This window comes from Ciconia boyciana, chromosome 10, assembly GCF_034638445.1.
Source record: "Ciconia boyciana chromosome 10, ASM3463844v1, whole genome shotgun sequence".
Taxonomy (NCBI): Eukaryota; Metazoa; Chordata; class Aves; order Ciconiiformes; family Ciconiidae; genus Ciconia; species Ciconia boyciana.
In genome coordinates, this window is record NC_132943.1 from 15,644,836 (window position 1) to 15,657,931 (window position 13,096).

Below are 13,096 nucleotides of genomic sequence, written 5' to 3' on the forward strand. Positions count from 1 at the left end.
CAGCACTTCATGTTCTCTTTAAGATTTCATTTTCCATGAGAGGCATAGTGAGTAATCCTACAGGGGGAAAATGACATGGACAATTTTCAGGGTTTTTGCTTGCTTGTAGCTTGGTTGTCTGATTAGTTTTTAAATGTATTTTTTTTTGAGGGGGACAGGGATGAGCTGTTGTGACCAAAGACAGTTTAAAATGATCCATAGGGGTTCAGTTGCTCTGGCTTATATGTGTAATTTTTTATATACTTTACAACACTTGGAACTCTACTAGAATACTACAAAGAAAGAACACTTTTACTAAAGTATGGACAACAATATACAGACACTACAAGGCAACAAATACTTTTATTAAAATAAAGGTAACACCATACATGGAAGACACTTACTCATAATCTATTAAAGGGCTCGCAGATCCATAGAGGGGGCAGGTCCTTGTCTCTGGAGGTAACTGTGAAAAGAAACGTAGGCAGTTCAATAGGATCTCCAAGACACTGTACAACAAGATAGATGTGTTAAGAGATACTTCACCATAGGAGGCTGAGGCACTGCAAAAGACCTCAAAAGAGAACATGATCTTCTACAGAGCAAACTGTTTAACACAGGGAGACAGCTGCAGAAGCCTGAGTGCCTGTGAAAGATGACTTAAGAAAGGAGAATATCCATCTTGTTTACTCTTTTTCACTTGCTTCAGTTTGCTGGAGTTTGATGTCCCTTTCCTCCCTGACCCACAATGTTCTGCAAAGCTTATTTGTGGCATTCCTTTGGCTTCAACAAAAAAACCACATTTTCACAGCTTGGAAGGTTTCACACTTTGAGTCATCTCCCTCCCCTGCTCTGCTGCTGCTGTCTTCTTCCCCTCTGTGCAGGGTAGTACATGAGTAGGTGAAACCGTTGATGAATTGTAGCAGAAGGTCAAAATGTAGGTATCAGTAGTTTGTAATCTCTTGAGCAGCATTTGATTGAACACTCCATATATGCTTGTCCTGGATGTCATCAGGGAATTTGTAAAAGCTTTCTTGCAGGCCTCTTCACACCACAATCATGGCTTGTGTACTTGGATTGTTGGTAACCTCTTGAAATTAGTAGCAAATAAATTCATTAGGGTCCCATATTGGGGGGGGGGGGGGGAGAGCACTGATTTATGTATTCTCAATGAAGCCCTTTTAATATCACAACACAAGCTGTCTGAGATGTTATTAAATTAGATGATACACTGCAAAGCTCTGAGTCAGAGCCTCAACTTCAGCTTTGTAATGTGCCATGCTCTGTTAGCTTGGAAAGATGCTTTAGATTTCTTTTTGTGTGTTTTCTATATTAAAATCTGTCTTCACTTTCAAAGTCAGATTTTCCCCTTCTTGTTCACTATTTCCATGAATCATTTTGGATACTTGAGAATCTGTTATATAGGCTCACAATTGCAAGAGTTATATCTAGTAGCTTAACCTTTCAAAGCCATTCTACAATCTTTGCTAACTGGAAAATACAATATTTGGCATAAAATACTGCTTTCAAACCAGGCTGAAAATCAGTCTTATTTATCAGTGTGCAGATAGTAACATATTTTCAGCCTGCATAAATGTGGAAAAGAAAGGGTAAAACTCCCAGAGCCTTCGGTGCCAAACTGTCATTTTGGGAAAGAAGAAAACAGAGAAAAGATTGCTCTAACTTGATATATGCTGGATCTAGCCTAAATTTACTATTTGTTACACACTACACACATTTCATATAAGGAAATAAAAAGCTTTACATACAGGTTTCTTTGATCTGCCATATTGCACAAGCATTCTTACCATCTTATGTGTTCCAAGGGAGAAAGAGAAATTCAGTGAAGAACCAGAAAAAGAAAACACCAAAAAGGAAAAGATAAAAGCTGGGACTATGTATGGTTTTTGTATTCTGTTTATTCTTAAGATTTTAGTGAGAACTATTCTTTGTTTTCTTACAATGTATTCAGAGAGGAAATTCAGGAATTAAATATTCATTACTGCTTTTAATGATTAACATGGGGGGTTTAGGGAAAAAAATCTATTCTTTTTTCATGAAATCCAGATTCTGAATTAGCTATAATAGGTGTCCAAATAATGACTCTTCTGTGAATGTATCTTAGACCAAGGAAAGCAATAGACTCCATTTGGTGTAGGCCTGTGATGATGTGGGGATTCTGACAATGTGCAGCTTACAAATTCTTGTAAGTACTGGAGACTTTCTACCTGACAGACTGCCAAACTCCATTGTGAAAGCAGAGCTCACTTAGCTTCTCTGCTGACTGTTGTGAGGCACAGTACATAGGCACTGGCACCAGGCAGTTTTGTATCTGGCACGAGGCTGACCACAGACAATTGTTAAAATCTGTTTATCATCCATTTAGATGCAACAGTGTTGGGTAAAGCTCAGTTGGTTGCCAAAGTCAGGAGGCAGATTCTCCTTTTATTTTTTTCCCCTCCCCTTTTTTTTTTTCCCCTGTTTTTTTTTGGGGGGGTTGTTTTTAGTCTGAGATTGAATATTAAGAGACTAGCTTGTCTGTATCCTATGGAGAAGATGTGGAAAAGGGGAACATGAAGATCCTGAAAGTTTTCTGCTAGAAGACCAAGCAAAGAATCCTTAGGAGAAGTGGGGATAATTTCAAATTATTCTTTCCAAGCCAGTGAATTTTTTTACTGGTTAAAATCTAGAGATAATATTCTTTGAAGGTCTTAGCAAAATCTTCAAGTGTCATGCATCCTTGAGACAGCAAACTGTGAACACATAATTCTTCATGGCCTTTTCCTCCCTTCCCCCCGGCTGATTCCCCACAGTGGAACTTTGTGAAGGACTGTCCTTAATGCAGTGGAAAGTCTGAAGATCTCCTCACTTGCCTTAGATTTTGATGGTCCATATCCAAGAAAAGGCAAGTGGCAAAGACCCTTGGCCAAGAAAACATACTGGGAAAGACCTAGGGAAGTCAGGCAAACCCCAGATACTAAAATGGTGAACATCTAGCATGAGGAGAGACAAGAAGATACATTCTGGAGACAGACTATGCTTGGGAAAACTGTTATTCTGAAGGCCTGTAAAATGGTATAGATAATATAATTTGAATACATTATTTTTATTATTTTTAATAACATTAGGGTATTACTTATGAAAAAAGCTTTACAGTAACCAGAGGCTTGTGCATTAAATTCCTCTGTGCTGAGTACTATTTATATAGGCTGCCAGCTCTAAACACTTTTGTCATGGTTTAACTCCAGCTGGCAACTAAGCACCACACAGCTGCTCGCTCACTCCCCCCTGGTGGGGTGAGGGAGAGAATCAGAAGAGTAAAAGTGAGAAAACTCGTGAGTTGAGATAAAGACAGCTTAATAGGGAAAGCAAAAGCTGTGCACACAGGCAAAGCAAAGCAAGGAACTCATTCAGTACTTCCCATGGGCAGGCAGGTGTTCAGCCATCTCCAGGAAAGCAGGGCTCCATCACGCGTAACAGTTACTTGGGAAGACAAACACCATCACTCCGAACGTCCCCCCCTTTCATTCTTCTTTTCCCATCTTTATATGCTCAGCATGACGCCATATGGTATGGAATAGCCCTTTGGTCAGTTGGGGTCAGCTGTCCCAGCCGTGTCCCCTCCCAGCTTCTTGTGCACCCCCAGCCTACTGGCTGGTGGGGTGGGGTAAGAAGCAGAAAAAGCCTTGACTCTGTGTAAGCACTGCTCAGCAGTAACTAAAAAATCCCTGTGTTATCAATCAAGGCTGTTTTCAGCACAAATCCAAAACATAGCCCCATAGTAGCTACTATGAAGAAAATTAACTCTATCCCAGCCAAAACCAGCACAACACTTCAGGATGAATAAATAGCTGTGGACCAGAAGGGCAGATTGTCCAGCTGCAGCCATACCAGTAAACTGTGTTTTGTACCAATGTTAGAAAACTATCCCCTATGACAGAATCAAACTGTACCAGTAAAAATACTGTTTTACCATTGTATCCTTGACTATTGCCAACTAAACTGTGCTTGTCCAATATCATATCTATTCAGCTAGTGGACTGCAAAGCTTTGTTTACACGCATCTTTCATGTCTACTTGATTTTCGAAAGACTGAATGAGTATCAAGGGATGTCCTGAGAATACAAAGTTAAACAAAGAGCTGATAAATTAATATGGGCTTTCCACAGAGTTAGCGAGATCTCCCTGCTACCTTTGGACCTTTTAGTGGACATCTGCGGACTTTGGTTTTGGTCAATAAAAAATAGGATGCTCTGCTTCCAAAGCATATCAGGCCTCATGTTTTCCTTGCTCATAACACAAGGATTCAAGGGTTAATATTATGCCATTAACTTGATGGCATAGTAGTAGTTCTAAGCAGTTGAGCTGAGAGGAGAATTGTGCTAAAAGCATCAGTACCTCCACAAACAGTGGGGACTAGTTAAAAATCCCCAACCCGTAGAAAGACCTGAAGATGAGTTGTACGCCTTTCACAAGTTTCCCTACGGCTAATGTTCCTGGGAGATGTTGGCATTCAAGTTTGTAGAACAAGAAGAACATGATTACTGTTAATTAACCACTTTCACTTCCATGAGTGGTATAATTAATATAATTCTGTAGAGTAAGGCCTAGCAACTGGAAAACGTTCTCTTTTAAATCTTACTAAGTATGGAGTTCATGTTCTTTAATGAGGCAACTTTGGGAGTCCGACTGGTTGTAATGCTATGCTGATGCCTTGCTGTTCTAGCTGCTCTGTGTACAAAGACATATGGCTAGACTACATAGTGATCCCAGTTAGACAAATGTAAATCCTGAGTGATTCTACTGATTTCATGACATAGTGATTTCAATGTTGTTATTTACTGTACTCCAGATTTACATCAAATGACTGAAACTCCCTTCTTTTAAGGACTGAAGATAATATTTCAGCTGAAGTAGAAACTATGCAAGCTTTTGATTTATTTATTTTGCCATATGGAATACTAAAACAAAAAATATAAAGATCTGTCACTGTTTTACCCAGTAGATTTATATTTAAAGTTCACCTTATAGTAAGATGTTAGGAACTGTGATTCCTCTTTCACAGACTCAGGTTTTACACCAGAGTAATCCCAATATTTCAAATGAAGTTACTCCAAATTTATAATCTTGGAAAAGCAATAAGAATTGGGTCTGGAAATTCAGTGTTTCAAGCCAAAGAAAGAAGAAATGCTTTGTGCCTTTGATGGTACTTTTATATTGATAGATTTTTTTTTTTCTCAAGGCTAAGTAGCGCATGCAGAGGCAATAAGAGCTTTTAAAATTTTGAGTGGAACTCATTTTAGGTCTTTCCACTACATAACTTTATGCAATTGGTGTGATGGTTTATATAGTCACAGGCTGTAGGTTCAAAAGGAATGAAAAGCAAAAAACTTGTTAAAATAACTTTAAAGGTGAGACTGAATGCTTCCAAGCAACTAAATACACTGCAATGCAGCCCTTATTTAACCTTCACGCTGTCTAACAACACCATGCTGAGGGATCAGCTCCCTTAGGGAACATTGGGAAAAAAAAAAAAAAACAACAGGAAGAAGGAAAAGAGATTTCATTCTGGTAAAAAGATAATAAATAAATAAATAATGTTTTATTAAAAAACAAAAAAATATCTCTTTCTCCTAAAAGTAGTTATTAGAAAAGCAAAAATCACCCTTAAGTAAAATTCTAAGTTATTTTTTCAGAACACTGGGGATTTTTTATTGAAAATTATTTCTTATCAAGAAATTGCTATTTTTCTACTTAAAATGAAAAGGTAAATTAAAAGTAAAGTCAAGACCAAAAGCAATTATAAATAAATTCCTATCTGAAACAAAAATAGGAGTAATTTTCTAACTAGCTCTAATCCCAAAGGAGATATCAGAGGCACCTCTTTCAATTTTCTGAATGATCTTTGTGATTCTGATTTATAGTCAATCTTCTTTTACAGATTGGTCCATATCACCATCATTTTAACTTCAGAAAAATGTGACTTATAAGCAAGAAATGAGGATGTCATGTAAGAATTGCCACTGACTACCAGCAGGGATGGGAAGACACCGGTAAGTGAAATTAAATGTCATGATTTGGGTCTTTACTCCACCCCAAACTGTGCTCATCATTTGAGTGCTTCTGGATATAAACCTAGTTTTTCAGAGAACAGGAGTCCGGCGGGGTGAAATGTATTGTCATTCCTGGTAATTCAGCCTGTCCTTAGCAAAGCAGAGAGCTTCTGAGGAAAGGAGTCAGGTGCTTAAAAAGGAAAATCAATATATTGTCAAGACTTGTTGCTTTTGGCTCCCCTGCTGAAACTTACAGTGCCTTGCTTTCTACCCATTTTTCTTGTAACTGGGAAGTGTGCTAGGGCATTTTCATTAGGTGTGAAGACAACTTACTTAAAACTTCTACCCAGCCTAAAAGTCTTCAGTGACTGGCAAGCTCAGTTGCTTGTAAGAATTGCTTCTTCACCCATTTAAGTAAAAAAGATCTAAATTTTCCACAGCACTTTAAGCAGCAGGTCCTTGCTAACCTCAGTTATTTTTGCCTGAGATGAGTTAGGAGAATTCACGTGAGTGGTTCAGCAGGCAGAGGTAAGGACAGCGAAAAGCTGTGCCACACAGCTGGAGGGAGGTGAGGTCAGTAATTTGTTCAGCTGGCAGAAAGGCAGTGGGAAAGGATGTATGAGCAGACCTGCAATACTCAGGGGGGACAACTGGAAGGCTGGATGTGAAGCACTTTGGGATTCAAAGTATCATTGATGGCAGCTGCTGTTAGAAAAGCACTAGGGTGCACTGGCACAAGCGTAGCAGCATCCACTTGGGTGCAGCCTTGTTTGGGAATGGGCTTTGATTTCTGCTGGGAAGGGGATTGAAGAGCCCTGCTCCAGTGGTCCTGAATGGCCATTCCTGTAATCTTATCCCATGCAAGTCTCCAAGAAAAGTGAGGCGGGTTTTTCTGTAAACAGGACAAAGCCAGTTTGCATGCGCCTTGTGGGACCATCTTTTGTTTTTGTCTTTTTGTTTCCAAGCTTCATTCTGAAGCTGCTGCTGGAAAGTTAATTGTGAACCAACTCTGCTTTCTTCACAGTTCTGCTTGGTGATGTGGTTTATTGAGGACTCTGCAGTGTAACCTATCAAACATTTACACTTTTAAAAGCTTTTAGAAATACTACCTTTTTTTTTTTTTTTCAATACATATCTGAGGACACATCAGAAGTGCTTATAATCCACCAGGTTTCATGATTTTTAACTACTAGATATTGCAGGCAGAAGTATAAGAATTGCTTATACATGTTTCTTGTGGTGTGAGAGACAAAAAATTCTGATTCCAAGTGTTTACCAACAGCATGTTAATTGCAGGCTGTTGATGTACTTGTAAGGTCTTGTTTAATCAGGGTTAGTTAATCCTAAATTAAATACAATCAAGAAAATATTAGATTGCTTAAGGTTTAGCTTCCCATCTCCTTCATTTACATAAAACTAGCAGAGTAATGTTTAGTCATTATGCAGCATCTGATCTGAAGGAGGGGGAATTCAGCTGGTACTGTGCCTCTTAAAGTTTTACTGTCAGATTCAAGTTTATTAATGTTTAGCCTGCTTAGGGCACATTAATATGGAGTCATAAGATAACTCTGTCCTGTTAACAAATTAATCAAGCACTAAATATGCCTTAATGAAGGATCCACAGAGAATATATGTGAAAGCTTAGTAGGGGCATGAGGTTTGTATAACAGAGACACAGACCCTGAGCAAATGTTATAATTTTGCTGCATGCCTGTCTGCCTGGTATACCATGGGTGAATAACACCCAGGGAAATGGGTGAGGAGCTGCAGGTTGACCAGTGCACCCTGCATGCTGGGGAGAGTGGAGAGTGAATGAGTGGAGTCAAGGCACTGGTGGAGCCCAAAGCTCAGTAAAAAGGCAGCAGAGCTTCCTGGTTGGAAGACAAAATAATAAAAAAAAAAAACAAACAGGGAATGGTCTAGCAGAGATGACTTCTTTGTTTTGTAGGACAGAAAGTGAGATTAAAGTATGACTGAGTGTCACAGTTTGGTCCATTGTTACATTCCTGAAATGGTTAAAAGTCACTGGGGAAAATTCAAAGACAATATGGTCTAGAATAATGAAGGATCTTGAGTAGAAATTTTTAAAAATCAAACACCTAGGGTATGTTTAAAAAGATGAGCTCTTCATATATGTTAATATTTTTACTCCAGGGATAAATATGTCAGAAAAATGAAAGTAATTACTTCACTGTCTTTTGGCCGTTCTAGCCTCAGACCTATTTATTTTGTGTATCATCTAAGCTATTCTTTGAAAAGTCTTTCATGCACCTCACCCTGACATGACTGAGCATACTGACTCATAAAGGGATACAAGATCAATGTCTGAGTACTATTAACAAATTAAATAGAGACACTTACATTTTCCTGATATCTTGAGACCACTTCAAGTTTACATTAAACTGGGATTAGCACAGTGAAAGAAAAATGGAGATAATGTCTCAAAAGAATGTATGTATGAACTCTTACTATACATTTGTTCTTAATCCCATAGACTGTTATCAAAATGTTGACGTGGACTTTTCTGTGCATGATACAACTCGAATCATAGAAGTTATGAAACCAATTTCAACAAAACCAAAGTAAACCACAGTGTTATGCAACTCACTGCCATAAATCAGGAATCTAAAGTAAATCTGAATTTTTAGTCAGATTATGAATTAGTATTTGTTTCTTTTTTGTTAAATAATTGTTAAAGAGAAATTTGATATCATTTGCAAATGATATTTCCTAGCAGTATTTCCTGTTTAATTAGTGTTTAAGAAATAGTGATTGATATATGAACAAGCAGCTAAGGAGGATATGGATTAATATCCGGAGCTACCAGACATATCTGTGTGTACATGAGTGTTAATGCATGCATATATATATATTAATGGCATTTTCCATCTATCATAAATACAAGATCTGTTGACTGAAAAAAAAAGTTAGAAAAATTTAAATTGAGTGGTCTTCTTTTTAAGGAATGAAAGTGATTAACTTGAGGATAATGGCTGATCTTTAGTAGGCTGATCCAAGGGGAGTCTACTGATGAAGCCTTTTTCCTCCAGCTACAGGAGGCTTCATGCTTGCAAGCTCTTGTCCTACTGGCGGACTTCAACCACCCCAACATCTGCTGTAAAAGTAGCACTGCAAGCTGTAGGCAATCCAGGAGACTCCTGGAGTGCATTGAGGATAACCTCTTAACCCAGGTAATAGACACCCCTACCCAAGGGGATGCGATACTGGACCTGATGGTCACCAATGCAAGTGAGCTCATCAGTGACATCAAGATTGGAGGCAGCCTAGGCTGCAGTGATCACGCATTGGTGGAGTTCACAGTCCTGAGGGATATGGGACAGGTGAGGAGTATAGTCAGGACCTTAAATTTTAGGAAAGCAAACTTCCAGCTCTTTAAGGAGTTAGTCAGTAGGACACTCTGGGAAACGGTCCTCAGGGACAGCAGAGCAGAACAGAGCTGGCAGATCTTTAAGGATGCTTTCCATAAAGTGCAAGAGTTCTCAGCCCCCAGATGTAGGAAATCAGGCAAGGAAGGGAAGAGAGCAGCATGGCTGAGTCGAGACATGCTGGTCAAACTGAAGAGCAAGAGGGAACTGCACAAGCAGTGGAAGCAGGGGCAGGTAACCTGGGAAGAGTACAGGGACGCTGCCTGGTTGTGTAGGTATGGGATCAGGAAGGCCAAGGCACAGCTGGAGCTGAACTTGGCAAGGGACATAAAGAATAACAAGAAGGGCTTCTACAGGTATATCAACCAGAAAAGGGAAGTTAAAGAAAGCATACCTCCACTGGTGAACAAGAATGGTGACCTAGCATCAACAGACGAGGAGAAGGCTGAGGTACTCAACAACTTTTTTGCTTCAGTCTTCGCTGGCAACCACTCTCCTCACCCATCCTGAGTCAATGGACAACATGTCGGGGACCAGGGGGTTAAAGCCCCTCCCACTGTAAGGGAAGATGAAGTTCATGACCACCTGAGGAACCTGAACATATATAAGTCTATGGGGCCTGATGAGATGCATCCCAGAGTCCTGAGGGAATTGGCTGATGTAGCTGCCAAGCCACTCTCCATGATATTTGAAAAGTCATGGCAGTCAGGTGAAGTCCCTGGGGACTGGAAGAAGGGAAACATTGTGCCCATCTTTAAAAAGGGTAGAAAGGAGGACCCTGGGAACTACCGACTTGTCAGCCTCACCTCTGTGCCTGGGAAGGTCATGGAACAGATCGTCCTAGAAGCTATGCTAGAGCACATGGAGGACAGGGAAGTGATTTGAGACAGCCAACATGGCTTCACCAAGGGCAAGTCCTGCCTGAACAACCTAGTGGCTTTCTACGAGGGAGTTACAACATCAGTGGACAAGGGAAAAGCAATGGATGTCATCTATCTGGACTTCTGTAAAGCCTTTGACATGGTTCCCCACAACATTCTTCTCTCTAAATTGGAGAGACATTTGATGGGTGGACTGTTCAGTGGATAAGGAATTGGTTGGATGGTCCCATCCAGAGGGTAGCGGTCAACAGCTCAATGTCCAGATGGAGATCAGCGACGAGTGGTGTCACTCAGGGGTCCGTACTGGGACCAGGGCTGTTCAATATTTTCATCAATGGCATTGACAGTGAGATTGAGTGCACTCTCAGCAAGTTTGCAGATGACACCAAGCTGAGTGGTGCTGTTGACATGCCAGAAGGATGGGATATCATCCAGAGGGACCTGTACAAGCTGGAGAAGTGGGCCAGTGTGAACCTCATGAGGTTCAACAAGGCCAAGTGCAGGGTCCTACACCTGAGTCAGGGCAATCCTCGGTTTCAATACAGGCTGGGGGATGATGTGATTGAGAGCAACCCTGTGGAAAAGGACTTGGGGGTACTGATGGACAAAAAGCTGGACATGAGCCAACAATGTGCGCTCACAGCCCAGAAGGCCAACCGTATCCTGGGCTGCATCAAAAGAAGCATGGCCAGCAGGTCGAGGGAGGTGATTCTGCCCCTCTACTCTGCTCTGGTGAGACCTCACCTGGAGTACTGCGTCCAGCTCTGGAGCCCTCAGCACAAGAAGGACATGGAGCTGTTGGAGCGGGTCCAGAGGAGGGCCACGAAAATGATCCGAGGGCTGGAGCACCTCTCCTACGAGGACAGGCTGAGAGAGTTGGGGTTGTTCCGCCTGGAGAAGAGAAGGCTGCAAGGACACCTTATAGCAGCCTTCCAGTACTTAAAGGGGGCCTATAGGAAAGATGGGGACAGACTTTTTAGCAAGGCCTGTTGTGACAGGACAAGGAACAATGTTTTTAAACTAAGGGAGAGCAGATTTAGACTGGATTTAAGAAAGAAATTTTTTACTATGAGGGTGGTGAGGCACTGGAACAGGTTGACCAGAGAGGTGGTAGATGCCCCATCCCTGGAAACATTCAGGGTCAGGTTGGATGGGGCTCTGAGCAACCTGATCTAGTTAAAGATGTCCCTGCTCTTGCAGGGGGTTTGGACTAGATGACCTGTAAAGGTCCCTTCCAATCCAAAGCATTCTATGATTCTGTGATTCTATGATCTTCATCAGTAGCAGTTTCTAAAAATCAAGCTCAGATATCTTAGCATTCATGGCAGAATTTAATTCAAATATTAATTAATTTGGGGTAGTATTGTGACTGGTTTTTCAGGAAAAGAAGCTTAGATGACCACAGTGATTTCTTCTGCCCTTAGATTCTATGAGTAGCATTCACTGAATAATGAAAAGTCACAGGATTTCTTCAGCATTTTATCTGAATTTTAGGCAGACTTGCATTGCTTTCACACACACACACACACACACACACTGTAATCATTTGCCAAACAATTACTGCAACATGGCACATAGAGCACTATGATTGAGTTTCATGGCAGCCAGCAACCGAAGATGCCTTTCACTCAGTAGCAGAGTGTGGTAACAAATAAGCAGTACTTACAAGAGGGGGTGTTATAACTTCCTATGGTATTAACTATAGCTCATTCATATGTAGACTATTGTCAAAAATCAATGATAGTAGTATCACACGGAAGCTGTATATTGATATTCATTTTCCTCTGGAATATGGCTATATTTTATATCCCTTTCATCTTAGACAACCAGCTCCTTGACTTGTGCAACTCAATACAGTTTCAGTGAAACTGCAGAATGATAGATATATATTTATACATATATACACACACATAGGCACACATACACATCCTTTTTTTTTTCACCTTGGACTAGATTTTGTCCTATAAAACTTTTGTAAAGTAATGCTATACACTCTATAGCAGAATGTCTGAAGGGATAATTTGTATTGTTAAGTGTTCCTGGTCATATTGTATTATACAGTCACTACTGTTTCTCTGAGCAGCATCTCCCGTGTTTTTAATATTTTTTTTCAAGGCTGTCTGTTCCCTGAGAGGAGAATTTTGCACCCAATTGGCTTTTTAAGAATAAGAGTTGACTACAAAAGGTCTGTTAAAATGTCAGTGTGCTCTTCACAAACTTTCCATCATTCACCTTTTTCCTTTTTTATTGCCTTTTCACTTCTCACTTGTCTTTTCCCAATTCACAGCTCTTTGTTTTTCTCTTGATAACTGGGGTTTTCCAGCCAACACCCAATCCACTTAACAGATGGCTGGCAGACAGAAACCAGATGTGTAGTGAATCCTTGTCCAACATTATGACTTTGGCTCAGTTGCATCCATGGCTTTTCTAGGCAAGGGTCCCAGATTTCAAGAACCCTGCCTTTATCCTCTCCTGGCTTCGAGTATGTTGTACCAGAGGGGCTGACACAGAAAACAGGCTAATGCTGACTGATACAGCATATGCAGAAAGAGTTCAAATTGAGAAAAGGGCAGTCTCTGACATGCTCATCTCAAGAGGAGTCAGGATTCTCTTTAAACACCCTTGTTATAGTCCATGTTATATCTAAAGTTTCAGAAGCAATAACAACATTCAGGAGTGTCCAAGCTGGTGAACCGGGTGACCCTCACCCAACTTTTGCTGGAACATGCCCATGACCTTGAATGCATGCTATATAGGTTATAATAAATGATGTCCAGTTAGTGTCAGAAAGTTTTTT

General features: G+C 40.4%; 1 long non-coding RNA gene across 1 annotated transcript in view; it reads left to right on the forward strand.

The window, feature by feature from the left end:
- The first annotated feature begins 5,974 nt into the window (after positions 1-5,974).
- LOC140657750 (uncharacterized) overlaps positions 5,975-13,096 on the forward strand; it is a 131,460-nt gene continuing 124,338 nt past the window's right edge. Inside the window, exon 1 of the long non-coding RNA XR_012044474.1 lies at positions 5,975-6,032. This is a non-coding gene — a long non-coding RNA (uncharacterized lncRNA). The remainder of the gene's footprint in view (positions 6,033-13,096) is intronic.